The sequence below is a fragment of the Lepidothrix coronata genome, unplaced genomic scaffold, assembly GCF_001604755.1.
Source record: "Lepidothrix coronata isolate B3197 unplaced genomic scaffold, Lepidothrix_coronata-1.0 Scaffold246, whole genome shotgun sequence".
NCBI classification, from domain to species: domain Eukaryota; kingdom Metazoa; phylum Chordata; class Aves; order Passeriformes; family Pipridae; genus Lepidothrix; species Lepidothrix coronata.
In genome coordinates, this window is record NW_016690426.1 from 167,554 (window position 1) to 193,659 (window position 26,106).

The 26,106-nt window shown below is 45.9% G+C and overlaps 1 protein-coding gene across 2 annotated transcripts in view; it reads left to right on the top strand.

The window, feature by feature from the left end:
- The first annotated feature begins 367 nt into the window (after window positions 1-367).
- The window catches only part of CUNH1orf21 (chromosome unknown C1orf21 homolog), a 114,178-nt gene continuing 88,439 nt past the window's right edge, over window positions 368-26,106 (top strand). Inside the window, exon 1 of one of the 2 annotated variants that reach the window (XM_017834952.1) lies at window positions 368-454. The gene's annotated coding sequence lies outside the window, so the exon portion shown is untranslated. Of the gene's footprint in view, window positions 467-26,106 lie in introns of both variants that reach the window. The other variant, XM_017834951.1, reaches the window with a different exon arrangement.

Below are 26,106 nucleotides of genomic sequence, written 5' to 3' on the forward strand. Positions count from 1 at the left end.
CGCCTGGTGCTCTCCCACCTCAGCGCGCCGCTTCCCTGCGGTGCCGCGGGAGCCGCGGGGTCCCCACGCGGGATGCGGGACGCGGGACGCGGGATGCGGGATGCGGGACGCGGGACGCGGGATGCGGGACGCGGGATGCGGGACGCGGGAGGCGGGATGCCGGAGCTGCCCCCGCGCCCCGCGGGGCTCGGCCGGGCGGCGGCTCCTCCTCCGCGGTGACGGCCGGGCGCGCCCCCGCCCAGGAAGGAGCAGAAGGACATGGCTGCGCCCGCTCCCCCGGCCCGTTCCGCCCGCCCGGCCGCGCCCCTTCCGCCCCGCCCCGCCCCGGGCCCGCCCCGGCCCGCCCCGCTCCCCGGAGAGGCCGCTCCGCGCCCGCCGCCGCCGCACACCGAGTTGGAGCCGCCGGTGCCCCGCGCCTCCCGCCCGCGCCAGCCCGGGGGAGCCGCTCCGAGCGGCGGCTGCCGAGGTGAGACCCCCGGGGCCGGGCGGGTCGGGTCGGGTCGGGGTCCGGGGGGAGCCTCCCCCGCCCCACCCCGCGGGGCCGTTCCCGCCGCCGCGTCCCCGCGCAGCCTTTCCATTCTTTCCCCAATTTCTCCGAATGCCGACCACCCCCCCACCCCGCCGCCTCCTCGGGGCGATGTTTTATTCATGGCCCGCCGGGCTTTGTACGCGGAGCGGGTTCTCCGGGGAATGGCTGCGGGGGGCGGCGGAGCCCCCGGGCCGGAGCCCCCGGGGCGGGCACAGCGCGGGGGCCGCGCCGCGGGCGGGGGGCTCTGCTGCGGGGAGCGGGCCGGTCCCTGCGAGCCGCTCTGTGCCAGGCGTTATATATGGATCTCTGTAGCTGTCTGTATCTACATCTATATATATCTGCCTTCTTTCTCGATGTTCGGCAGCCGCGTATTGCCACACGGAACGCCTGCGAGCCGGGCGGCACTTACACCATCCCCGAGTTAACTGTAGATGTCAGGCTGTGCTTGCACTGGCGTGATGTCAGATCGGTAATACCGCGCAGAAATGGTGAATTCGGTGCGGGCAGAGCGTGATGGAGACGGCACAGACCCAGCTGGCGTGGACAGGCTCGGCGGAGCCTCTGTCTTCCCTGGTGCAGGGCCTGCTGTGTGGGTAGTTCCCTGGCGCAGGCGGATCGGAGGGGCACTGGGATAATTAACAATTATTTGTGGGTAGCTGCGGCCTCGGAGGAGCAGATATTTATGCCTGGACCAGAGATACTTGGCTTGCTTTCCCTTACAAAGGTATTCAGGAGTGTGGTAGTTAGAGAGTCGTTTGCTGCTGCCCATCTTGTCTGCAAGTTCTGCGGGGAGGCAGGCTCCATGGGCAGCCTCCTCTCATTCCCGAGGAGGAATTCTGTTGCGTGCTGTGGAAAGGTGGCTGTCATCAATAGGTAGTTTCATATTAGCTCTCGATACCACCATGATTTCTCCCAACCTGCTCAGGGACCAGCGAACTAAAACTGAGAAATGCTGAATTCAGTTTCCCACTTACCTGCCCTTCACGTTCCCCATGCCCTGGTTGGTTGGATTTCAATGGAAACATTCCGGTCCTGAGTCTGTTGAAAGAAATCTGTATGTTTTGGGTTTGCCTCTCCAACTTGCTGTTTGATAATAGCACTAAGGCTCCTCGTTTCTGGAGATCCCTGTGCATGGGGGGCTGGGGCTGTTTGCCATTTGGTACAAGCGGAGTGCACCGATACTGCTTGATGTTGTTGAACCTTATATTATCTTAGGCGTTGTATGATGAGGCAGCTTGATTTGTTTAAGGCTTTGTGATGATGCAATGCAATAATAATTATAAATCTTCTCATTGTCTGAAGACTCTTTAAATACTACTCTGTCTCGGGAGGTACTTCGTGTGTGTTTATTCCCAAGAGGCGCAGGCACGGATGAGCAGGGTTTGATATTAATCACCATCATTTTGGGGTGGGAGGGTGGGAGCAGTTTGGCACTGGTGCTTTAGGTTGTAATTTATGGGCGTGACGTCATGAGCTAGATAAGCTTTTATAGGATCTGCCATGTCAGTTACAGCCTTTGTTTATATACGTGCAATTACTTGTTTTGAAAATCCACGCTGTATAGTTTGCTTACGAGCCTGCGCTGGAGCTGTGAATAAGATCCAGCAGAATGTGCTTCGATTGCACAATATTGTTCAGTGGTTGAAAACATTTTGCTTTACCTTGTGCTCGCAGCCTACACCAGGTGTGAAGTTACTACATGGCATCTGCACGCTGTGATGTGTACGGGAGTTGGCTGTGAAAGCGGTGACCAGGTGCTTTTATTTTCTTATTTCTCCATGATCCGCCAGGTGCTTTTATCTTCTGCTTTCTCCATGATCTTGTTTGTTTTGTTTTTTAAAAGAAGCAAGGTGCTGAAATGACTGATTTCAACTAACCCCTGCTGGAGAGAGCAGCTTGGTTATTTAAGGCTGCTGTGGTTTGTTATGCAATCAGATTAACAAAGGTTGAAATGATCGTTCAGCTTGGGGTAAATACGATCCATAGAACAGCGTGGATTAGGGCGATTGTTTACATCGGGCAGATCTGCTGCAGTCGGGGTATTGGACGAAAACGCAATGAGTGGGCACAGTAACGTACTAAATAAGTTTTTAGTAAACTCCTTGGGATCATAATGTACTTGCTATCGATTGTCTGTGCTCCAGGAGCTTCTGCAGTGCCTTAGGTGCTGCTTGCACGCATGGGCAAACTTACTTTCAGCTTCATTTAGTTGACAAGCAAAGGCCTGGGTGAACATCTTTGTGCACAGCCTGGGGTGCTCAGGGTGCTGTGCAGGCTTTGTGCTGTTGCAGTCCAGGTGTTGGGTCAAGGAAGATGACCCAGTACTCAACTGGAAGCTTTCTAAATTAAAAAAAAATACAATTCCAGCCACATTTGCTGAAGCTGGCAGCCCCTCAACGGGTCCGTTATTAGTTGGCCGTTTCCCCTCGTTGTCGTGGGGGCAGCGTTGCTGCAGGGGGGGTTTTTGAGGCTTGTCTCCCTGAACGTGCTCAGAGAGGAGGTGATGGCGCATAGGCATCGATGCTGTACCGGAGGTGAGACCCTGCTGGGAGAGATAAGAGCTGAAAGGGGAAGGTGGAAGCCTGGGATGGCGAAGTAGCCAGAGCGTGGGGAGGAGAGGGAGGTGTTTGTCAGCAGGGACCTCTCCGCGTCTGTGCACGCTCAGACCCCGCTCTGCGGTTGTACCACGGTGCTCTGGTGTGGGCTCTGGTGCTCTGGAAGGTGGACCTTGCTCTAAAAATACAATATGTGGTGGCATCGAGTGTTTGGGAGAAAGGAGGAATAACTGACTCCGGCAGTCAGTTTTCTGGAGGCCTTCATGTTGGTGTGGAGCCTGAGCCCTTCCAACCTTCCTCTCATTCAGGAAAAGGTAAGATACCCTTCAGGATGCTGCTTTTCCATCCTTCAGCAGATGATGGAACAGGACTACATTTTGGATACACATTCAAAAGTACTCCGGAAAGGGTTTATTAATATTATTATTATTACTTATTTCCTTGCTGACCATGTTTAATTCTATATAAGCAAACATCTAACTGCAAAGGGATTTCACAGGCACTTGCAAATGTCTCTCACTGTGCTACTGGCTGCTGTGTGTGCTGTATAACATATTTGTGATAAATGTACACAAGCACATTTAGGGTACACTGGAATCTAAGAGAGGGATTTTGGGGAACAGCTAACATTGTTAAGGCTCTGTTATTGTCGGATGTTCAGAGGAGGTGGTATGGGATGTGATATGCACTCAGTAATGTTAAGGCTATTACTGGTATTAGTTTACTTCAGCTCTAATTTATTAACAGGTTGGGATCTTGTCACCTTCAATTTTGTGAATGGAGTAAGAACAGTTATTCTTGGCTGGACTAGAGATGTGTCTAGCTCAGTAGCTTTAATGTTGGGGCCACTTTCTGGTTCATAGGAAAACTGTAACTCCAGAGTTGTCCTGCTGGTAAACCCTTCCAGTGGTCATTACTCTAGGAAATCTTTGGGCTGGCAGTTCCAGTGAGGCTGTTGTGTTTAATAGCTGCTGATGGATTGTCTGCTCTTAAAAATGTCTTAATTTGTTTTGAAAAACTTTATGGCTTTAGTGTTCACAGCCTCCTGTGTTGGTGAACTTCTTGGTATAATTGTGCAGTCTGAAAAGGATTTGATTTTATTCATTTTACAGCTTGCCATTTCAAGTGCCTGTGATTTTATCTGAATTGTGGAAGAATATCTTTCTTTTTAGATTTTCACACAGAAACAGACTATATATGGGGATGTTAACAGATCTTAGAACATATATAGAGATAACTGCTATATGTTTGCAGTCAGGCAGGCTTCCAGCCTCATTTACAGTCACCTTTCATAAATAGGTACCATTATGGCTGTCATATTTAGTGATTGCATGCAAAAAAGTGTTAAAATAGAAGAAATTATGTGATTTCTGCAGCTGTTCGTCCTGTACACACGTTGTGGTAAATCTTGATTTGCAGCGACTCAGACGACAAAAGGGTTCCTACTTGCCAAGGACCAACTTCACCAATGTTGTTTGAAGATTTCCTGAAGTAAAATTTTGCAAGGAGTCTGGTGCAACATTGTAGGGATGTGGAAGGATGCGTAGAACAGAATTTAAGAACTCTATTTAAGAGTTAGAAGTTAAGAAATACAGATTCCAATTAAGTGAAAACAGTGACTGAATCCCTGAATTGTTCTGTAGGTTGGCTTCCACCAGGCCATCCTCGACCATTTCAGGAATAGATGGGTGTTAACAAAGTTGTGGTTTAAATTCCTCTTTTCCTTTATGTGGCAGGGAAGCAGCATCCTTTGCCTGTGAATTGACCTACAGTATTTGTTTTTGTCCTGGTGATCCAGGGGACTGTCTGGGTTACAGGAGCCCTCTGGGTCACAGACGGTGTTGTACTAGACTTCTATACTGGTGGTAATGGCAGTTGTGTTTGATGTGTTAAAAAAAGCCCTTCAAAGGTTGCTAATTTATTACTGGAATCATAGAATATCCTAAGTTGGAAGACACCCACCAGGATTATCACGTCCAACTCCTGGCCCTGCACAGGACACCCCCACAGTCCCACCATTCCTGAGAGCATTTTCCAAATGCTCCTTAAACTCTGGCAGGCTTGAGGCTGTGACCACTTCCCTGGAGAGCCTGTTCCAGTGCTCTTATTGTGGCAGCTTCTGAAATCCTGCTGATAAAAATGGGTAGAATTTTCATGTTTTTAAAGCAAACAGAAAATCTTAATCTTGTCATTTCTATTGTTATTCCACCCGTAAGCCTGTAAACTTATGATTAAAGTGGGTGGAATTTCAGCTTACTGGTTTATGGGTGGGATATTAGTAGAGGCTGACCAGACAAATGTTTTCTTTTTGTTTTAAAAATAGAGACACTTACATAATGATGCTATACACAAAACAGTATATGCATATGGATAAGATCTGTGCAACAGTGTTAATCCAACAGCATCCCTTGCCTGTGTGTCTGCTGTCACTTGCTTCAAAGAAGGGTAATTCTGGAGTGAAGAGATGCCAGTGCCAAGTGATTTAACTGGAGTATTGTATTGGTCCAGTCTTGAACAGCCTTTAGGCAGGGCTCTGGATTAGAGGTTTGGAGAAACAGATTTTTAAACCATTGTGAGCTCCTAATTTTTTATCTGAATAAAGGAAAACCATTCTTTCTGGGTTTTTTGTAGAGCACTGTTGTCTGTGGTTTGAGTTGCTTGCAAGGATTCATCTCTTAATGTGTGGCATGTGCTTAGTAAATCTGAGGTCCAGTTTTTGAGAATAGAGTGTTATTGCTAATTAAAAAAAAAACCAAAGCAGTGAACATGTCTGAAAGCATCAGGATGGCATCAGGGTTTTTCCTTACTGTGAAAGTTTGTTTTCCTTCTGTCTCTGTATTTGTAACAGAAAAGAACAGACTTTATACATCAAGTTTGGACAAAGATAAAAAGCAAGTTCACTTGAAATATGTATTTAATAGGGAAAATATTCCAGGATCTATATATACAGATGGGCATTTTCCAAAAAGCGTGTGTTAGGTGTCGAGGCCGTAACTATGTTGTTGCTAACCAAAATTCTGGCCCTGAACGTATCTATAAATACCATACGTAGCCTCACCCCTTTGACTCTGTGAAACGATACGTAGCTGGAATCATTTCATACATCAGGACATAAAAGGACCTTGGTGAACTTGTGCTTTTATAATAAACAAGGAGAAGTTTATCCAGGTTGCCCAGTTTATCCACACAAAGACAGCTCTTTATTCGGGGAGGGGGAGGGACTTACCTCTTAGACTTTCCTCCTTAGGATTTTTATCTCATCCCATCCTGAGATTTTATTCATAAAAGCAAAACAACTTTAATGTTTTTGTATGTTTGGCAGACAGAGCTCTGCATTTTGGAGTCGTGGGTAATTAGATTTGTGGAGCCTGTGCAATTCTGGATATTGGGCAGGGAGATTGTTTTTGCAGGAAGACAGAGCGAGGAACAGCTTGCTCTCATTCCCTTTCTTAGAGTGGCAGCACCATTTTCTGTGCCCTTTGCAGGTTTGTGATGTTGGTGTGCTGTTCCTGGGGAAGCAGGCTTGTTGAAGTTTGCCTTTGTGTTTGGAGAATTCCTTTTAAATTGCTATTCAGTAAAGCTCTGAATATTGGATATTTGCACATCTCCAGTGGAAAACAGTCTGAGGGAAGAATTGGCTTGTAAACCAAAACAAATGCTGTCTTTTTAAGGGCTGGTAATGGGCTGTAAGCCCATTTCAGCTTCAACTTTGAGGGATGACTAAGATGTTTCTCTGATCTGGCAATAGCCGGTTTGGATCCTGCCGCTTAATTTTGTCTACAGGCCTGCTCGTCCCAGCTGCATCTCGAAGGGAGCACGGCTGACGTGCAGTAAATGTACCGACAGATTGTGCAGGAGTTTGGGCTTTTGCTGCTGATGGATTTGCCCAGCACTCCGTCCCTGGGAAGCCGCCCTGGGCATCAGGGCGTCCTCTGAAGTGGGATGTTCAAAGCTGTGGTTTGGGCTGCTGAGCGTGGCCAGCCATGTGATGCTGAAGGACAGGGTACTGCTCCTCTCCTTCCAGCGCCGTTGTGCCTCTTACGGACACGCAGTAGCTGCAGTCTGGGGGATGCCCAGAGGCTCAGCTTTCTCTTCTGAGCCTTTATTTTTGCAGGAATCTGAAACAGCAGAGCTGAAGCTGCTGAATAAGCCGGACTGAATCCAGGGGAGCAGAGCTGGCTCTCCCCTTCGCCTGCCACAGAAATGCAGAGAGGAGAAGCACCTATGAGTACTCCAGGGACTTGTTTTATTAGTGGGTGAAAGAAAAGCCAACCAGAATTTTCTAATACTGTCTCTATTATTTTTACCACTCAAAGTTCTAATGGATATAATTGTTTTTTCTTACAATTTATGTTTTTTAAATTACTCCCTGGTTTTCAAGTGTGGGAGTCTATCAGCCAGTACTACTGAAATGAAAATCAAAACCTCCCAATGAACAAGCTCCTGACACAATTTCTGTTGGTTTTGCTCCGTTTAAGAAAATAATAAGAGGGAGCTGTATCTGTTCTGCTTTGGACACGTCAGATAAGGTGTATCTTTGAGATTAAAAAGTCCTGATGCTCGTGGGAGGAGGGGAGCGCTTCTTTCTTTTGTCTCCAAGGTTGCAGCAGAGGATACTAATTAACCACCAAACAGATTGGTTTTGGGGAAGTTTGCCTTTGCTATCGCAGTGAAAATGTTTTGTTTGGAAGAGCTGCGTGAATGACACCCACAGGCGTTCATGGCGAGATGAACCAGCCCCTGGCTGCCCCAAAATCCTCCTGTTTCAGTCTGCAGAAATACGCCAGGCAGGCTTTTGAAACGGCAACAGCCAAGTGTGCATGTTCTGGAGCAGATTGTGTCCGGGGGAGCGCGGCACAGCCCCGAGCAGAGACGTCAGCAGTGAGCAGGGACTGTCACCCCAACACAGACGGGCCCTTCGGCGGGACGGAGCGGCCGGAGCGGCGCGGCACCGACGGGCGGGTCGGGGTGGGTGTGAGCCCGGAATATGGGGTTGGTTTGTTGTTCTTCCCCAAGACAGCACTCTGAGGTGGATTTTCCTATAACTACCACTCTTGGATGTTTTGGCAAGAGAGAGACTGTTTTCTAAAAAATAAAACATTAAAACATGGGATAAGAGGCCTCAGGCTTAGTAACAGCATTTTAGGAGAATAATAAATGCTCAGCCTTGTGAAGCTGCATTTAGTTGTATGTTTATTTGGGGATTTTTTTACAAGCATAATGGAAAATTATGCACTCGACTCTTCTCTAAGTTGCCATGGGATTCAGGGGACCTAATTTCCCTAAGACTGTGAAAATCCCAGGCTTTGCAATGTAATTTTTGTTTGCCATTACACTTCTGTGCTAGTCTTTGAGCCTTTTTTCATCCACAGCAAATGCTTGGGTGCTGCAACAGAAATAGTTTAAAAGCCAATGATTTGAGAGAAAAAGAGCTGGAGCTTCTTAGATGTCTGGGGACTGGATGAAGTAGGATTAATCTGGCATTAAGGCAGAAATTTGTGAGAGAAGCTCGGTCAAGTGACTGGCTGGAGAGAGGGGGGATTCATGAAGTCAAAGTCACTGAGGGATCAGGCTGACATCTTTCTGACAGGATTTTTGCCTGGCCTCTCCCACTATGGGTAGCTGTCACATACTTTCTTCGCAATTGCTTGCCATTCTGAGAACTCATGCCTTAAAAAAAAAGTCTCGGAGTGAGCAGCTTTCCAGAAGGTCGTTAGAAATTTAATACTACAATTTAATGAGGTTTGTGAGTTACCTGTAACACAAATAACAGTGCTGACAGGTTGCTTTTCAATTATTAATTTTTGTACAGCAAGTCGTTGGCCATTAAGATGGGTTGTCTATGCAAAGTGGTTCCATAAAATGCAAATTATTAGCTTCTATGTGGGTCAGAAAACATTGCATACTTGGTGTAATTCTTGTAGTTAAATAAACTCCTTTGCTAGGCAAATAATTTAAGCACTGGTTACTCTTAGCATTGTCAAAAACATACGTGGGTTCTTGCTGAGTGTAAATAAAAGCGTTTCAGCTTTGAGTGATGACTGCAGGATTTGGCTTGAAGGCTATTTTTGGGCCCCGGGCACAGCCCAGAGCCGGGGGATGTACGTGGCTCCGCTCCGGGAATGGCGTCAGGACGGAGGATGACTCAGTCACCCCTGCAACTTCCTCGTTGCTCCGGAGAGGTGGTGATTTACTGCGGCTCTGTGTCAGCAGCGATAGCCATCGCCCCGCTGATTCAGCTGCCCCGGCAGGGCTGGGGGAGGATGTGCCTGCCCGGGCCCTCCCTGCCCTCCCCGCCCGGCACTGCCCGGGGTGGCGGCCTTGGCTGCCGGCCGGGCACCCCCCGGCACGGCCTGCCCCGCCAGCACGGCCTGCCCCGCCAGCACGGCCTGCCCCTCCAACACGGCCTGCCTCTGCCCCCACGGCCTGCCCCGCCAGCACGGCCTGCCCTGCCACCACGGCCTGCCTCTGCCCCTACGGCCTGCCCCTCCAGCACGACCTGCCCCACCAGCACGGCCTGCCTCTGCCCCCACGGCCTGCCCCTGCCCCCACGGCCTGCCCCACCAGCACGGCCTGCCTCTGCCCCCACGGCCTGCCCCTGCCGCCACGGCCTGCCCCTGCCGCCACGGCCTGCCCCGCCAGCCTCGGGAGCTGGACGGCGTTCCTCGGGAGTCAGGGAAGAGCAGCTGGGCAGAGCCCCGGGGCTTTGGTCTTCCGAGGGTGCTGAGGTTGAATCAATAGTGAATGTGGCAGAATCAGCACATGGCGATGTTGCTGCTGGGTGAAAAATTGCTCCAAACCCTTCCAGGCCCTGCCCTGGCCTTCCTTCGTAGGCAGAACAGGTTGGGCAGTGGTACAGGGCAAGAGGAGACTACAGAGAACGAGGTGAAGTTCACTGAGAACATTCATTAAGTGTGATGGGTCAAGGACTCTCTGTTTTTCTGGGGTTTATGTTGGCTTCAGTGCACGAGGAGGGATTTCTTTGCTCCTGTTGTGACGAGTAAGGGAATTAGTTGTTTAACTGCTGGCTTTTGCTGCCTGCCTTCCAAAAGAAACCCCAAAATACAAAACCCACCAGTCTAAACACCTGATTTTGAAATAAAGCACTTTCTTTCAAATACGGGAATGATCCTACCATTGTTAAAGGACTGTGATGGAGAATAGCATCCTGATGGCAATACCTCCTCGCTTCTCTTCCACTCTGCTTTCCCAAGAGCTGCTGCTATCCTGGGAAAGCACATGAAAAACCCACTTGCTCTTTCTTGTTGTCGGAGCCCTTATCTTTTTAGTGGAGAGTAAATACCAGGGTAATTGTGTTCCTGTATTTTTTTTGCCTCAAGCCAAATGCAGAATAAACAGCTCTCTTTTCTGGGGCATTTTTGCATGGAGGTATGCTTTGAAAAGGCACAAACAGGCTGTTGTTGGCCATAATCAGTGTTAGCTGCTTCCCAAGGTGATGTCTCTGCCAACCTTTGTCAACCCTTGTCAGAGGCAGAGGTGAGACACAAGATCCCAGGTGAATTAACCATGCCGAGGAAATTATTCCCCCAAAATCTGTGGGCTTTCTGAGCATGTGAGATCAGCTCCACTTTTGATCTTGGTTGGGACTGAATATCCTCAGGAATAAAAACCATAAGTAAAAATGGAGGCGGCCCTGAAGACTTCTTGATTTCTCTTTTATGGCTGCTCCCTGAGGAATTGCACTGTCCTGTTTGCTGATGGATTCTTTTAACGAGTAAATTGGTGACCTCTGTGCTTTTTTAGGTGTTCAATTTCCTATTTGTCTCTTCCTTGTGTATAATTTTCCGTTCCTTATCGGCTGCCAGCTCCCATCACAGCTCATGAACGTGCCTGAGTTGTGTTTTGTATTGAAATAGTTTATTGCTTTCAGAATACTGACCGTGGCTGGGTGTAAAAATTAAAGTAGCGTGTGAGCTTCAGTCTGCTGCTTCTGTGGCAGCAAAGTCAAACTCTGTGAGTTAGGCTCCATATCCATAAGGTCTCTTCCAAGTGCAAACTGAGCTGAGGTGCTGCCTGTGGGAATGCTGACCTGGTATTTCCCCTCAGTATTGAGGGGAAGAAAAAGTGTTGGAGGAGATGCAGGGACCTTTCTGTGTCATCAGACCACAAGACTGGTTTTGTATCTCCATTTGAATGTCCAAGAAGAGATGGAAAACAGAAGATGGGAGTGATTTTCACCCTTGAGGTAGCGTATGCCTCTTGGTGGCAGGGATGGCAGGCTGGCTCTCCGGTTTCTAGTTCATCATTCCTACCTGGTCATTAGCCACCAGGTCTAGTAGGCTCAAGTATTGGGTTAGTCACTGGGGGTACTCTAGGACAGAGTTTAAACCTGATGGAAATTACAGCAATCTAAGGTGCAGCACCTCAGACCTGAAGTTGTTCGTTGTGCTTACCTGGAAATGTAGTAGTGAACCCTTGGTCTATCTGTCCTTGGCAGTTCCCCTGGTTTCTGTCCTGTTTGCTGCTTTGTTATAGATCTCTACTGGAAAGGCTTGGATGAAATGAGTGCCTGCAGGAAAAGTTTTAGGGAATATTGGGAAAAAGAGAACAAGCTTGCACTGGAAAAATGGCTTCAAAGCATGTGATAAGGAGGAAAAAACATGCATGGTTCCAGATATTGCTGGAGTAGGAGAAAAATGGCATGGGATCATGAATGGTGCACTGGGATGGGAGCTGGGAGCCCTTTCCCCAAGGAGCTGTGGAGCTGCTGCAACTGGAGTTGCCCATCCAGGCTCTTTGTAGCTGCAACATGTCTTTGTGGTGGAGCTCTGAGCTCAATCTGTGCCTTGCTATCAGGAAAGAAAAAATAGGTACCTTTTCTCAGCTTTGAAGTGTTTTTGGTGGTTTGTTTTTTGTTGTTTGTTGGTTGGTTTTTTTTAACAGTGAAATCTGGATTAGAAATCCTTTGATCAACTTGAAGCTCGGTAGCTTAATTCTGTTCTCATAACAGATTTGCTTTTCAAATACTATTTTTAAGTTCAGAGTTCTGAAGAGGAGTATTTCCTATTGCTGCCTGTGACAAGTACTAATGCTCCCAGTTCAGTCCTGGAGCTGGGGTGTGCATCCCAATTTCCTGATGGTTTTTTGGAGCTTCAGCCGCCTCCGCAGGGTGAAGACAGTGCTGATTGACTGCAGGGTTGTATTGCTAATAACTATAAACAGCAGTTCTGACTCACTGGTCATGGAAGACAGAAGTACAATCAAATATGGTGACTATGTTAATTTGTTTACATATAGGGAAATTTATGTAAATATCGGCACAGGTTAGTTTAGCCCATGTTTGCACTTGTGTTCAGTACGCTGGGGCTGACTTTGGGTACTTCTGAGGTCACAGAGAATTTTGCTGTTGAGCTTAGCAAGTCTAGGATTTAGCTTCTGAAAGTTTAGAGGCACAGTGGTTTTTAATACTGTTAAATGCTGTGGAAGAAGGATTCTTGTGGCTTTGCATTACTGTGATCATAGATGTGAGGAAGGAGAAAATAAGCTGATAACCCGTCTTTCTGGTTGTCCTCTTTAGAAGATGTACGGCTCCCCTGCACACCTGGCTTTTGGTTGTCTCCCAAATTCAACTCCCCCCATCCCTTCCTACAGTCCCTACCTCCTTCATACAGACTGGAGCTTGCAGGCACCTTGTGTTTAGCATGGGCTGAAAATCGGTGTTGAAAAAGAAGTTCAGAATAATAGTTGGCCACCATGATGCCTGGCAAAGGAGGTATTCATAGAATTGTAGGATGGTTTGGGTTGGAAGGGACCTCAAAGCTCATTTCATTCCAACCCCCCTGCCATGGAAAGGGACACCTTCCACTTGGCCAGGTTGATCCAAGCCCTGTCCATCCTGGCTGTTGGAATTCCATGTTGGCTGATTCTTTTCAGTTTAGGGTAGGAGCAGGGCGTGGGCGTGTTGTATCTTGGTGGTCACCATCCAGAGCTGGTATCAAGAAGAAGAATAATGACCTGGGAAGTGGGAACAGTATGTTCTTGAGTGTACTGAACAGAGAGGTGGCAAGGTGGAGGGTTGGAGATGAAATGGGAAGAGCTAAGCGGCTGATGGCACGAGGCTGGAAATGTGAACAGGAGAAAATGAGACATGGACTAACAAAACCAAAAGGTTCTTGCTGGTGAAAAGGAAGTTGTGCAAGGGCACACGTGTGCTTTGCATTGCTATCTCAAGATGGATGGTCAGAGGGGCAGAAATGATCAAGTGCTTCCTCCTCCTGGTCTTCATATGGTGTGTATTATGAATAAAAGCTTTCTGAGTGAGAGCTGAGGGCCAGAGCTGATATCTGTAGGCTGTGATGGAGGGTGTTGGGCTTTGTGTTGCTTTTCCTCTTTGTGCACCCTTCTCTTTTAATGGGTGACATATAGTTGGGCTGGATTCAGCGAGGAGATTCATCACTTGAACCATGCTGAGCAGCAGCACAAGCTATGGGCAAGACAGAAGAGGAAAGAAAGAATTTGGTCTCCAGTTAGGGTATTTCTACAACTCTTAAATACTAAAGATCAGCCAAAAAGCTTGTAAATATTCCAGTTGTGAACTGCAGTGATTTTGTTTAATGTGCTTTAATGATAATCCTGTCATCTTTTCCAGGTGGATATGTTAATACTTCCCTTTAGAGCAGTATTTATTCTGATCTCTGGCTGTACCCCTTGTTTGTCCCCTAAACCATGTCTCTTTCTACCACAAAGCACTTAGATAACTGGTGTTATGGCATAATAATCACCACTTGTGTTAGCTGCCCAGTTCTCAGCTGTGCTGGTTTGTATTCTGGTATTTGGTTGCAAGCCAGACAAGCAGGTAAGTACATAAAAAGCAAAGCAACAGCAAGAGGAAAAAAAGAAATTGTATTTGATTAAAATCCATTTCACTATGACACCTTAAATATAGCTAATTGGTTGTGTGTTTTGGGGGGAGGACTAAGGCAACGGATGAAGTTTTACGGATGAACCTTCACTTCTTGAACCTGGGATGGGGCTTGAGGGAAGAAATCACAGTCTCATCATGGCACAGACACACTGTTGGGAAAGGGGACAGCGGCCGACCCCGCAAGCACCGGCTGTGGGAATACAGTGACTCCTGATTCCAGTAGCTTCTCCTTGTTAAAGGTCCTGCTTTGTGCATGGAGGCTTGTTTGTGTTTGTGTTCTGTGTCCACCACCCGTGCTGTCTCGTGTTACGCAGTGACCTGCGAGAGCCAAACCAGCACGAATTTCCGCGGGGTTTCGTGTTGCCGCTTGTGTTGGCACACGGCATATTTGACAGGAGAAGTCCTGGCAGGACACCAAAGGACAGGAGCTGGCTTGTAGGCCAGCAGAGGTAATGGAGCACTGTGCCTGCTGCAGTAGGGCTTCGTATCCAGGAAGAAATGCTTTAGTGCTGGTTTTGAGAGGGAAAGTTCGTGTGTGCGGTATCTGCAAAGTCTTAGGCAACAGACAGTTGTTTTGTGGGGGTCCTCTTTATTGATTTAACATTTTGAAGAGTTTCTAAAAAGTTCTAAAGAAATTCCTTGGTTAACTTCACTTAAGAATTAAATGATTTACTATGGAGCTTCCTCTTTGCCAGCGCTAACACCATTTCCTGTTTTAGTTTGCTCTTCTTAAATTTCCCCTCAGCACATTACTAATTGTGTTATGTTGGTGCAAGGAAACTCCAGATGAGATCAGGTGTTGTTTTGGAAAGCACAGTCTTGTCTTTTGGCAAGGGGATTGGCTTCCCAAGGCTCACAAGGTATGGAGGAGCAACCAAGGGTGAATGGGGAACGGGGGAATGGACAGGGGAGCCCAGTAAGTAACCCTGTGCAGTGATGATCAATCCATGTTGACTTGCTGTGTTGCACTTACTACAACTTTAGTTGCACATTGAATTGAAGAGGAAAAAGTTACCCCTGTATTTGGGTTGGTGTAGTAGAGAGCGTTACGTGGTGGTTTCACCTTGACCTGATCTGTATTCCTACACCCCTTCCCAGGTAACCTTGGTTTCTCTTGAGTGCAGGATGAAGTGGATCTTTAGTCCAACGGAATGCAGTTGTTGGGGATAATTCTGCATTTTCAGCTCATCTTCAAAGTCTTGTATGGGCTTGTGAGGTCTGCCTAGGATGGCTTGGGGGATCGGGGGATTCCACTGCAGGCCTCATGCAGAAGGAGTTGCTTCTTTATTTGTTTCTTACGTCCTCTGCTGAGCTTATTGGATAACAACAGTTCTGGAAAGCAGAGGAATATAATTAAGTTTAATGTCAAAAAAAATTTTTTTGGGGGGGAGAGGGGTGTTGCCTGTCCTTCATTTCTTTACATTGTTTTCTCATCTTCCTCTCAGATGAGTGCCAAAAGAAGTGCTGGTATTCCTGCAATCTCTGAGGAATGATGGATTATCATCTGTTAAGGGACTGACTGTCTAATTGAAATGGTGAATTTGGAGCATGCTGTGAGCGCACTTGCTCCTTGAGTGTTGTTACTCAGTGTCTGTGGTGTACAAGTGCTTGCTGGAGGGAAAACTCCTTTTCATGTTTATACACTTAATAATTTGTTTTGGTGAAACATCCTTATTTTTAGACTCTTTTAAGCCAGCAGAAAAATTAATTTACTTTTAGAGTTGGTCAATTTTTTTAAGATTTCACTTCTTTCCCCCGAAGTCTGCAAAACAGCATTTTTCCTCATGTTTTCTACTCATCTATGCACAGCCAATCAGAATACTATTTTTTAGTCCAAATATAACTTTTATAGTAATCTGATGTTCTCCATCAGATTCCTGCCTTAGCTGAGGGCAGCCTGTAACGACTGAAGTGATCAGCCAGGGACTCTAAGCACTAAGGGTTTGTAATGTCCAGCCACCTGAAATGCCTCTGTTCTTTGAGTTGAGTGAGAATACTGGGACCCCATGCCATCCCTCAGAGTCCCCTCCTCACTTTTAGTGCCCACTAGGTTCGGCTGAGGTTTGCTGCCAGTTTATATGACAAAAATGTCTATGTAGGATTTGCAGATTGAGTCGTGCCTTTGTTCTGGGCATGCAGTTGAACAAGTGTGGGTCTAGTCCATGATAAGAACTCTGCTGTTTCTTTTCTGTGTTTTTGTCTTTCAAACAAGTTACAGAATCACGGAATATTCTGAGCTGGATGAGACCCACAGGGATCATCGAGTCCAGTGAATTATCCATACAGGGATCAAACCCACAACCTTGGTGTTATTAGCACCATGCTCTAACCAACTGAGCTAATCTCAGGGCCCACATCAGCTTTTTTTATAAGAGAATGCTTTGTAAACCAACTACAATGTATTTTTATTCATTTGATGTGGACATGAACAAGGATACAAAACAAAAGACAAAGGCAAACATATAAGAAAAGACCTTTACTAAAGATCCTGCTTCTGTGAATTCTATTTGAAGTGAATGAAGCACTGATTATTTGTGTGCATGTGTGTATAAACGTTTTTTTCATCACAGAAACTGCTGCTCTCACTTGGTAGTGCTAGGAAATGGTGTTTGGGAGTCAGAGGCAGTGGTGGATGGCCATCTGCCGCGCACCACGTGGGTGTGGGTTTGTGGCTGCCCATCTGCAGCTCCCGCCCGCTTCTGCTGCTCCCCCGTTACCAGGGGGCTGTGCTAAACCCTCTGGCTAAGATGACTTGCACAAAGCATTGAGTGCTGCCATACCTGTGTCACTCTTCATGCTGCTTGGTCCCGGCCCCCGCTGCCTCAAAGGAGATGATGTACCCTGGGCAGGTGTGGAGCAGGAATGGTGTAAATGCACACACCTCTGAAAAGTGACCCTGATCAAAGGGACAGGTGTCCAGGGGTATTTGTAACGTTAATAATAATGATGTTTATTGAATAGAATCATAGAATCATTAAGGTTTAAAAAGCCCTCTGAGATCAAGTCCAGCCGTTCCCCCAGCACTGCCAAGGCCACCACTAACCCATGTCCCTGAGTGCCACTTCTGCAGGTCTTGTAAATCCCTCCAGGGATGGGAACTCCATCCACCACTGTCCTTGGCAGCCTGTGCCAATGCCTGATCACCCTTCCAGTGAAGAAATTGTCCCTAATATCCCACCTAAACCTCCCTTGGTGCAACTTGAGGCTGTTTCCTCTTGTCCTGTCACTTGTTACCAAAGAGAAGAGACCAATCCTTACCTGGCTGCACCCTCCTGTCGGAGTTGTAGAGAGCGAGAAGGTAATAAGGGTAATTAAGTAAGTAATAGGACCTATGCAGGTACAGTAGGGCAGATTGCAGGACAGCTGTAAGTGCCAGTGTCCCCTGATGACCCCGAGATTAGTGTTGGTGACAGACAGGGACACCGCTCCAATTCCAGGTTAGGTACCTTTTGCATGTTCTGAGTTAATTAGTGATTTATGTGCAGATTGAATTGGATTGTTATAATTATTCTGGTGATGGTGTCTAAGGAAACGTGTACAGGTCTGTAAGGATTTTTGGAGAGCAGGTGGGTGTGGTGCAGACAGACCATGGCAACAGTGGGGCTGGGCTTAGGCTTGGTTTCTGCTGGCTGCTTAGCACCAAAGCCTCGCTGACCTTTAACTTGCATTTTCACCCTCCATTTAAATGTGTTAATTGGCCTTTAGCCAAAAGCTGTTGCTGCTGAACTTGTGAGAGGTGAAAGTCAATCTAAACCATGTTCTAGCATTGTACATATTCAACCATTTCGTCTAAGGTGATCTTCAGAATCAGGATGCAGCTACAGCAGCAAATCTGCTCCAGCATCTCCTGTGGGCTGGAGCTTTGGAAACCTGTCTTGGTTGTGTTTTTCATGTCAGCAGTTCCTCTGCTCTCTGTGGCTTTCCGTTCTCCTTTGTCAGCTTTGTGAGGGAGCAGGCTTGAGGCAGAAGATAAATGGAGACTAAAATGAATATTTAAGCACTTCTAGATGTATTTCACTGACAAATAAAATCACTGCTTGATTTCTGTGGGAGGAGCGTTTGCCAGAGCCTTGCCAAGTGCTCCAAAAAAGGAGCTGGAGAATGTTAAACACAAACCTCACAGCATTTCATGGGAGTTTATTCTGTTGTTTCAGTAGTGACTCATCTCCAGAATCATCTTCACTGTGTATATGTGGGGGAAAAAAAGCACTGACAAAGGTCTCAGAGCCACCTACAAAATGCAATGTCCTGTTCAATTATTAGTTAAAGCACCTGAGTATCTCAAGCCTTTAGGCAATTTTGAGAGTTATCCTGGCAAAAGATGTATGCAGTCAAACCTTGTTCACTTTTTGTTAAAAATCCTGAGTTTTTTAAAGATGTGGGATGAGAAAGAAGTGGTGTAGGTATAGAGAGAGAAAGAAGTGCTAGGTGTGATTCTCTGGATGGACAGGATTGTTATTTTTGAAACCTCAGGAGTTGTTAGGACATCACTTTTTCCTTTCTGCACGTCACATCTTTGGCTAAATGACCTGAAAATTAAAGATCAGCGTTTCAGTGTGTTTGTTAAATGCTTCACTTCCTGAGGTGGCCGCTCAGAAAGCCGAGGGCTCCCATCTCGATTTTCCTCCTGCCCCTACTCATCGTCCTCTCAAGGCAGCAATGAGTACAAAAACAGGAAAGGGAATGATAAAGTGTGGGAATGAAGTGAGTGCTGAGTTAGCAATGCCAGGAGGAAACGGCTCTCTGGTGGCAGCCTTGCTTCTGGTGAAGAATAAACTGGAGGTGAACTGACTTAAAATACTTCTGAAAATGGAGTTCTCTCCCTTGTAAGATTTTTCTGTGACCTCTTCTAACAATTTTTTAAAGCAATGAAGTAGAAAGCGTGCCCGTTGTGTTGACTGGATAATGGCATTAGTGTTTTAGCAAACACCTACACAGTATATATGGACTAAATTATCTAAAGGGCTTGTTAACATATCATCTGCATGCAAAAGAAAGTGATGGTGGTGATGGAGGCTGCTTAGAAATGATGTGAATGACTGGTTCCTGTGTGTGGTGCTTCTGCATGTGAAAGCTGCTGCTTTTTCCTTCAACCCTATTTTTTTCCCCTTCTATCATTCCCCAGATATTGTGCAAATTGTTAGAGTGATGTTCATTTTTTTCATAATATTGCCCCATGGAATTGCTAGAAAAACAGAACTTGGCAAAATGTTGCCTGGGATGTGAAAGTCTGGTACTGCTTTACGGCCTGACCAGAGCACAGAGCCTGACCCCAGGGCTTGGGGGGACTCTTGATTCGTCACATATTGCCACGTTCCTTTTGGGTGGGTGCCGGGGGGTCAACACAGATGCACTTTTTGTTTTTGACTCTTCCATGTGGCACTAACATTTCCCTCTTCAGGAGCAGCATAATGCCAAGAAGGAGTGATGTCCTTTGTCCATGTTCAAATGAGTCAGGCACGGTTAGTGAGTCCACCGTGAAGGTTCGGGGAGAAGGAGGGCGTCTTGTGAATGCTGAGAACAGTGCCAGCCTTGGTTCTGGATGTGAGGATTCTGAGACAGGGCCATCACGTCATCTTTTTTGCTGTTTTCTGGTTTCACATTTTGACTGAAAAGAAAACAAACCCTTGAGCACAAAACTCGAGACCTTTTGGAAAAGGTTCTCTGGGTGAGAAGCAGCTTTACTATGGCAATTTCTTCCTAGGGGGAAATGTCCTTGGGGGATCCTGCTCCAGGCGTGGGGGCTGTGAGCACGGTGGGTTTGTGTGCTTGGCTCCAAGCGAAGAAAAGCCAAATTATGGGATATGAGCACCTGTGTCTCTGAGCAGAGAGATCCCAAAGGTGGTATGTGAGAAGGGAGAGTGTTTAACCAAAAGGCTTGGAAATAAAACCACTCAGCCCATGTCCCTTCTGGTTTTTGATGTTGGTCTGGTCCCATGTAGAAGGATTTCCTAAAGATCTCCACAGATACATGTAGGGCTCCTTTTGGATGCAGCATGATCAGCCTGGTCTGGTGGAAGGTGTCCTGCCCATGGCAGGGGGTTGGAACAAGATGGACTTTAGGGTCCCTTCCAACCCAAACTTTTCTGGGATTCCACGATTCTGTGATTTTATGGTAGAAATTAGGGTGAAGTCTTGTACTGCATAAACCTTTTCTAACAAATTTGAAATGAACCGTTGAGAATGATAGCAAACATATGGGAAGCTATGAAATTATGTATTAGAAATGGTGTATCCCCTAGGTTCACAAAATTTTAGCAAGAGAATGCTATATTTCCATGAAGATCAACATGATTTAATGGTTACCAACTGATGACAAGGGAGCTTTCTGTAATAAAATAGCTGCCAGTAAAAATGGAGCAGCAGATTTGGGTTGCCTCACTGAGAATTGACATTACTTGAATTTAAATAAAAGTATCCTACGTAGTGCAGAAACTGTGAGTACTGATTTGTGCCATGTTCTTATCAGCTGTGGAGAAGATTGAGGAGGTAAATTCAGTATTTTCCTGTCCAGCCACAAGTGTCCATCTCTTGGACAGGGGACTGAGATGGTGCCTTTTCTTCTTAAATTGTGGATTTCAGGAAAGCTTCCAAAGCCAGTCCTTTTCCCACAGTGGAAGATGTGCTTTGAAAAGAGTTGTTGGTACTTTTTGCTTTTCTCTTTCTTTTCATTGTTTTATCCACAAAAAATGTCCATTGGTTTTGAGGAGGTTTTTTTCTCTCTGTTGTCATTTTTTTGCTGTTGTTGTTTTGAAGGACTTAAGACTTTTTTCCCTCTTTTATCATAGGAAAATTTTTTAAGCTACCCGGCCAGTGCTTTTGTGAAGTTCATAGGGCATGTGAAATAGTGGTAGAGCAAAACTGTCCACCAGTGAAAATACTTGATCTACAGAACATGTTGTTTCTGAGAAAAGTTGAGTAATGCTTGACTTGATTTTGTTATGTTTTGCTTTGGTTTCTTGGCTTTCAAATCAGTGTTGAAAAATACCTGCCAACTGTAATTATTTTACTGGAAGTTTAATTCAAGGTCTAATTTTACTGGAAGCCCGAAGGAGGGGAGGAGACCAGAGCTGGAGAATGGCATCTGATGTTGAATGATGGTGATGTCAGACATATTTAAGATAAATGAACTCGTTTTTAATAAAATAAACATGTAGTGCTGCTTTTGGTCCACAGTGGGCCATGGAAGTACTTGTAGCAAGCCAGTCACTTCACTGCTGGTCCAAAAGCCTTTGCTGGTAGTTTTGGTTGTCTTCCACCAGACCCTCTTGGCACGTGTGTAACTTTGAGCCCTCAAGTTGTTGTGGTGGAAGTATGTGTGTGTTTGAAGTGCTTTGGCTGAAAAGGAAATCAGTACTATTCTGATAAGGAGGGGGAAAGTATTAAGTTGCCTAAAATAGTAACTTTCTTCATGGGATTCAGGTTTGTTGTTAAAAACTCAACTGTTGTACCGGTGTTTCTCCATTGGGGAGCCTCCTGAAGCAATTTCAGCTTTTCCACGTGGGTCTGCAAAAATCTCCATTATTTGAGTTTTTTCTTTAAAAGAAGGGCTAAAAAAGCAGCTTTTCAGAAGGAATCGGCCCAAAGAGCAGGCTGTGTGGGGAAAGTATCCAGTTTCGTCCGTATTTCGTTCTGCTCTGTGGTGGAGCATCGCAGATGTGGAGGCACAGAGAGGTCGCTCTTTGAGACAGGTGGGTTACACCTGATGGCTTTGCATCCAGCAGAAAAACAGTGGTTTATTTTCACCCCCAAGAGGAATGATTTGAGAGGAACCATCTGTCGCTCTTACCATTTGAGTTTTCTTGATACAATTCTCCTCATCCCTCTGCAGTTCTCCTCCCTGTGTTCAGCAGGGTCATGTTGGGGGGTCACTTCACTGAGTGAAAGATCAAACCCCCATTTCAGACTGCTAAATCTTTTATTTAACTTCAGTCAGCACTTTATGTAGTGTAGGCATCTTCTGGCATTGCTGCCCATCCCAAAGCCCGTGAGGAGTTTTAAGGGCAATACTGATACTTGCAGAGTATTTCTGAAATTGGAGAGATTATAAAGGATTGATGGTTCAGTTGTCCTCCGTGGGAAGCGTTTACAGAGCAGAAGGGTTGTGGCAGGAGCAGTTAACGTTGTGTTTTAATAATTTAGGCAAAAATGTTTGGGAACAACGCAATGGGAAACTATTTTCATGTTGTTCTCAGGGGGAAAATAACAGCTATCCTGTGTGCATTGGGCAGGACAGTGACGGTGCTGGGCACAACACAGTTTTGTAGCTCACTGCGAGAATGAAGAAGGAAGAAGGGGAAAGGTGAGGGATCAAGGGAAAGGGGACTCTCTGCTCCCTCACCCACTTTTTCTTCAGGGAAAAAAAACCCCAAAGCAATAGTTTTTCTCAATTTACCTACTGAGAATAAACTTGAAAGGTATTTATAAACCATAGGCTTTATCTGATTTGTCTAGTTAGGCAAATCAGCAGAATCTGCTTGGGGAAGGAGCCAGGGAGGGTATTGCTACGTTTTTTTTAAACTTCAGGTAGAATCTTAAAATTAGAGGTTGCTGCAAGTCCCCTCCAGCATGTTTCATATAACTTGATATTTGCACACTGAAAGCCTGTCTAGACTCTTACCAGTTGTGTTTATTATATACAGCGTCAATCACTGCGTGTCTCTCCTTGTCAGTTTGTATATATAACACTTATCCTGATCTATCCACGTCTCCCTTTTCCCCATAAAACTCCCCCCAAAAGGCTTACTCCCTTTTTCCCATGAAGCTACTCGTGCCAGGGGCCTGGCAGTGTCCTGAGTATCAGTTTTGTCCATGAGCATGGCATGTTCTGCTGATGCTACAGGTTTGCTGCATCAGCCCCAAGTGAGTAGATGTGGTTGTATAAACCACCTGTCGTGGTTTAATAGGTTGGAGGGATGGGGAGGAGAATCAGGTAAAGGTAAAATCTGTGAGTTGAGATAAGAACAGTTTAATACTTGAAATAAAGGAATAATGATGATGATAATAATACTAATAATATTGTAATGAAAAGAGAGATAATAAAAAGAGAGGAGAACAACCCAAGACAGTCAAGTGATGCCCAGCACAGTTGCTCACTGCCCACTGACTGATGCCCAGCCCCAGCAGTGATCAGCCCCTCCTGGCCAGCTCCCCCCAGTTTGCACACTGGACATAACATTCCATGGTCTGGAATATCCCCCTGGCCATTTGGGATCAGCTGCCCTGGCCATGCTCCCTCCTGGAGTGCAGTTCCTCCCTGGCAGAGCCTGGGGCACTGGGAAGTCCTTGACTTGGGGTAAGCACTGCTCAGCAACAACTAAAACACCAACATTATTCTCCTGCTGAATCCAAACCTCAGCTGTGTACCAGCTACTAAGAAGAAAATTAACTCTCTCCCAACCTAAACCAGGACACCTTCTTCGGAGCTGGGGGTGATTCCTTGTGTTCAGGGCCTGAGGGCTGATCTATTTTAGTCTGGAACCCGCTGCAATTATTTTTAGTTGTCTGGTTTTGCCCCTGTGTAAGGATGGGAATTGTGGTACCCTCCATCTTCTGCGTGGTTCCCTCCATCTTCTGCAAACTGGTCCTGATGCCTGGAACAGGCAGCGTTTTATAAGGTCTGGATGGTAGCAGTCATAGTGTTCCTTGTTGAACCTGGTTTGAGTTTTTCAGTGTGTTCTATAGAAGTAAAATTAGTTTGAGCAGGAGTTGCAAATTGTCTTCAGTGTGACCTTGTGCTGGTGTTTGTTCATCTGCTGTTTTCTGCTTTAATGACAGGCTCTTTGGAGGAGACTGCCCTTGCTCCGTGTTTACACAGTGTCCAGCACAGTGAGATTCTTTCCCATGCTACTCCTACGTCCTACAGATATTCAAGTAATAATGACATTGAATGCTGTTCTCTCCTCTTCTCTCCTCTCCTCCACAAGCTGATTTAAACTGTTCAACTCCTCCTTTCTTATCTGAAACCCTATGAATTGTGCCTGGAATTGTTCTGAGCTTGTTAGAGCTCTCTGCTGCCTGTTTGGTAACAAGGAACACTGTTTACTGACATCCTGGTAAATCCTTTATATTAAACAGGAGCATAAGCTGTCTGCTGTGTTCTGAGGACTTCAAGGAGTCTTGAACAACAAACAGTTTTCCCTGTTTCTTTTCTAAATGCTGAAATATTTACTTCTTGTCTCAGTTTTGCAGAGACATCCTTCACAGAACGTGTATTTAAAAAAGAAGCGAATCTGAAATCTGTAAAGAAGGGATTAGAAAGTCAAATCCCAGTTTGGAAGGCAGATATATTTATTCTCTGTGTTCACACTTGTTTACAATAGATGGAGCATTTGGCTTTTTTTCCTTTATCCCTTGCTACTTCTGGAAGTACTTTGCGTATTTAATTAATTAACAGTGTCGCGTTTGAATTATTTCCCACTAAATTTTTGCTTCCCATTATTGATCTCTTCTCTTCTGCTGTCATCTGAAACTCTTCCTTTCAAGCACAAGAATTAGGGAAGCAGTAGAGATGCTGTTTCTGCAGACAGTTGTGAATACAGCTTTCCCAGCAGCAAAAGGCAGAACAACTGCACACACTTCCAGTCCCTGTTTTAGTAACTGTGTGACTGTTTGTCCTTCTGGGGCCAGGTGCTGAGGAATGGAGTGCCTTGTCCTGCTCATCTGCCCAGAGCCTTGGGAAGGAGCTCCTTGCATTCCCATGGCACTGACCTGCCTGGCAGTGCTGCTCAGTCTGGAGTGTGGCACTGAAATCTCCTATTGCCAGTGCACTCCAATGGTACCATACACAAGAACTTGCTTTTCACGAGTGGCAGAAAGCAAAGGCTGATAGTGAGAACTATAACAATTTATTTTCTCTTTTTAATAGAAGTGTTTTCCTTCCATTACTTACAAACAAAACACGTACACACAAAAGAGGCAGATTTTACTTCCTTTTTGGGATTGGAAGCCTACCAAAGCACTGATAATTGGCGTTACTGACATTTTTCCCAACTGATTGGAAGCAACACAATTATTTTTTTTCTCTGACTGTGTTCAAATTGTGCTCTATGAAGATTACACGGCCTTTCTCTTCCTGGCCCGTGGAAGAGCAGATCCCTCTGTCACGGGATGTTTTCCCTGTCCTTTGCTGCCCTGCTCTGTCACAGCCAAGGTGCAGTTTCCTGATCCCTTCATTGGCACTGGAGGGTCCTGCTTCCAGCTGTGCAGTACAGGTAGCTTGTGGTAACCATTCTTTATACAAGGGACAGGATGGTTGGAGCATAAATCCGTGATCCCAACTATCCTGGTGTTAGGATTTCTTGGAGCAGACTGATAAATGTGTCATTGTGGAAGCACATCTCTGCATCTTCATCTGGAGTCACAGCTCATGAAACTGAACTCATTGGTTTAAAAAAAAATATATAAAGGCTTGAGGTAAATATATATAAATATAAATATATAATTAAATATAAATATATATATCTATATAAAGGGTAAGGGATCCAAAAAGATGATTCCCCACCTCTCTTCAGGGAAGTTGTCTTCACAGTCTTGAAAAAGGTCTTGGTCAAAACTTACTAGACAAAAAGTCCTGCCAAGGATGCACAAACCTCCCTCTATTACAGATCATTCTTTTCAACAGAACTACCATGCAATAAAATGTTTGTATAGAGTTAAGATTGGTGGGGTTTTCTCCTCACTTGGATTTTCAATGTTACTGAATTATAATAGCACCCATTTTTAAATCTGCTTTTGCAGCTTGCAGTCAGTTTTCTTCACTGAATTTCATGCTTATACACTACATATAAATGCAATATTTTCATTAATGATGTGAGTGGTGTCCTAAATATCTTCATACACCGTGTTTGCACATCAAAAATGGTTAACCTTCATTTCAGGGGTCTGATATTTCTTTAGCAAGAAAATAATTGAATAGTATGAGTACATGCTCCTTCTGAGTACTGAAGGGTGCCCTGTTGTAAGAGGAACTCAAGTGCATGTTAAACAACTGCAGGCAGATCTATTTTTTAATTTAATAGGAGAGCTCATTTGAATGTTTTCCCGAGGGAGTGCCACTTCAGTGAGCGTGTTGGTTGACTTGTAAGAACTAAAACACTTCTCTCACAAGGGAAGCCCTATGGGATGTCATGCTGAGT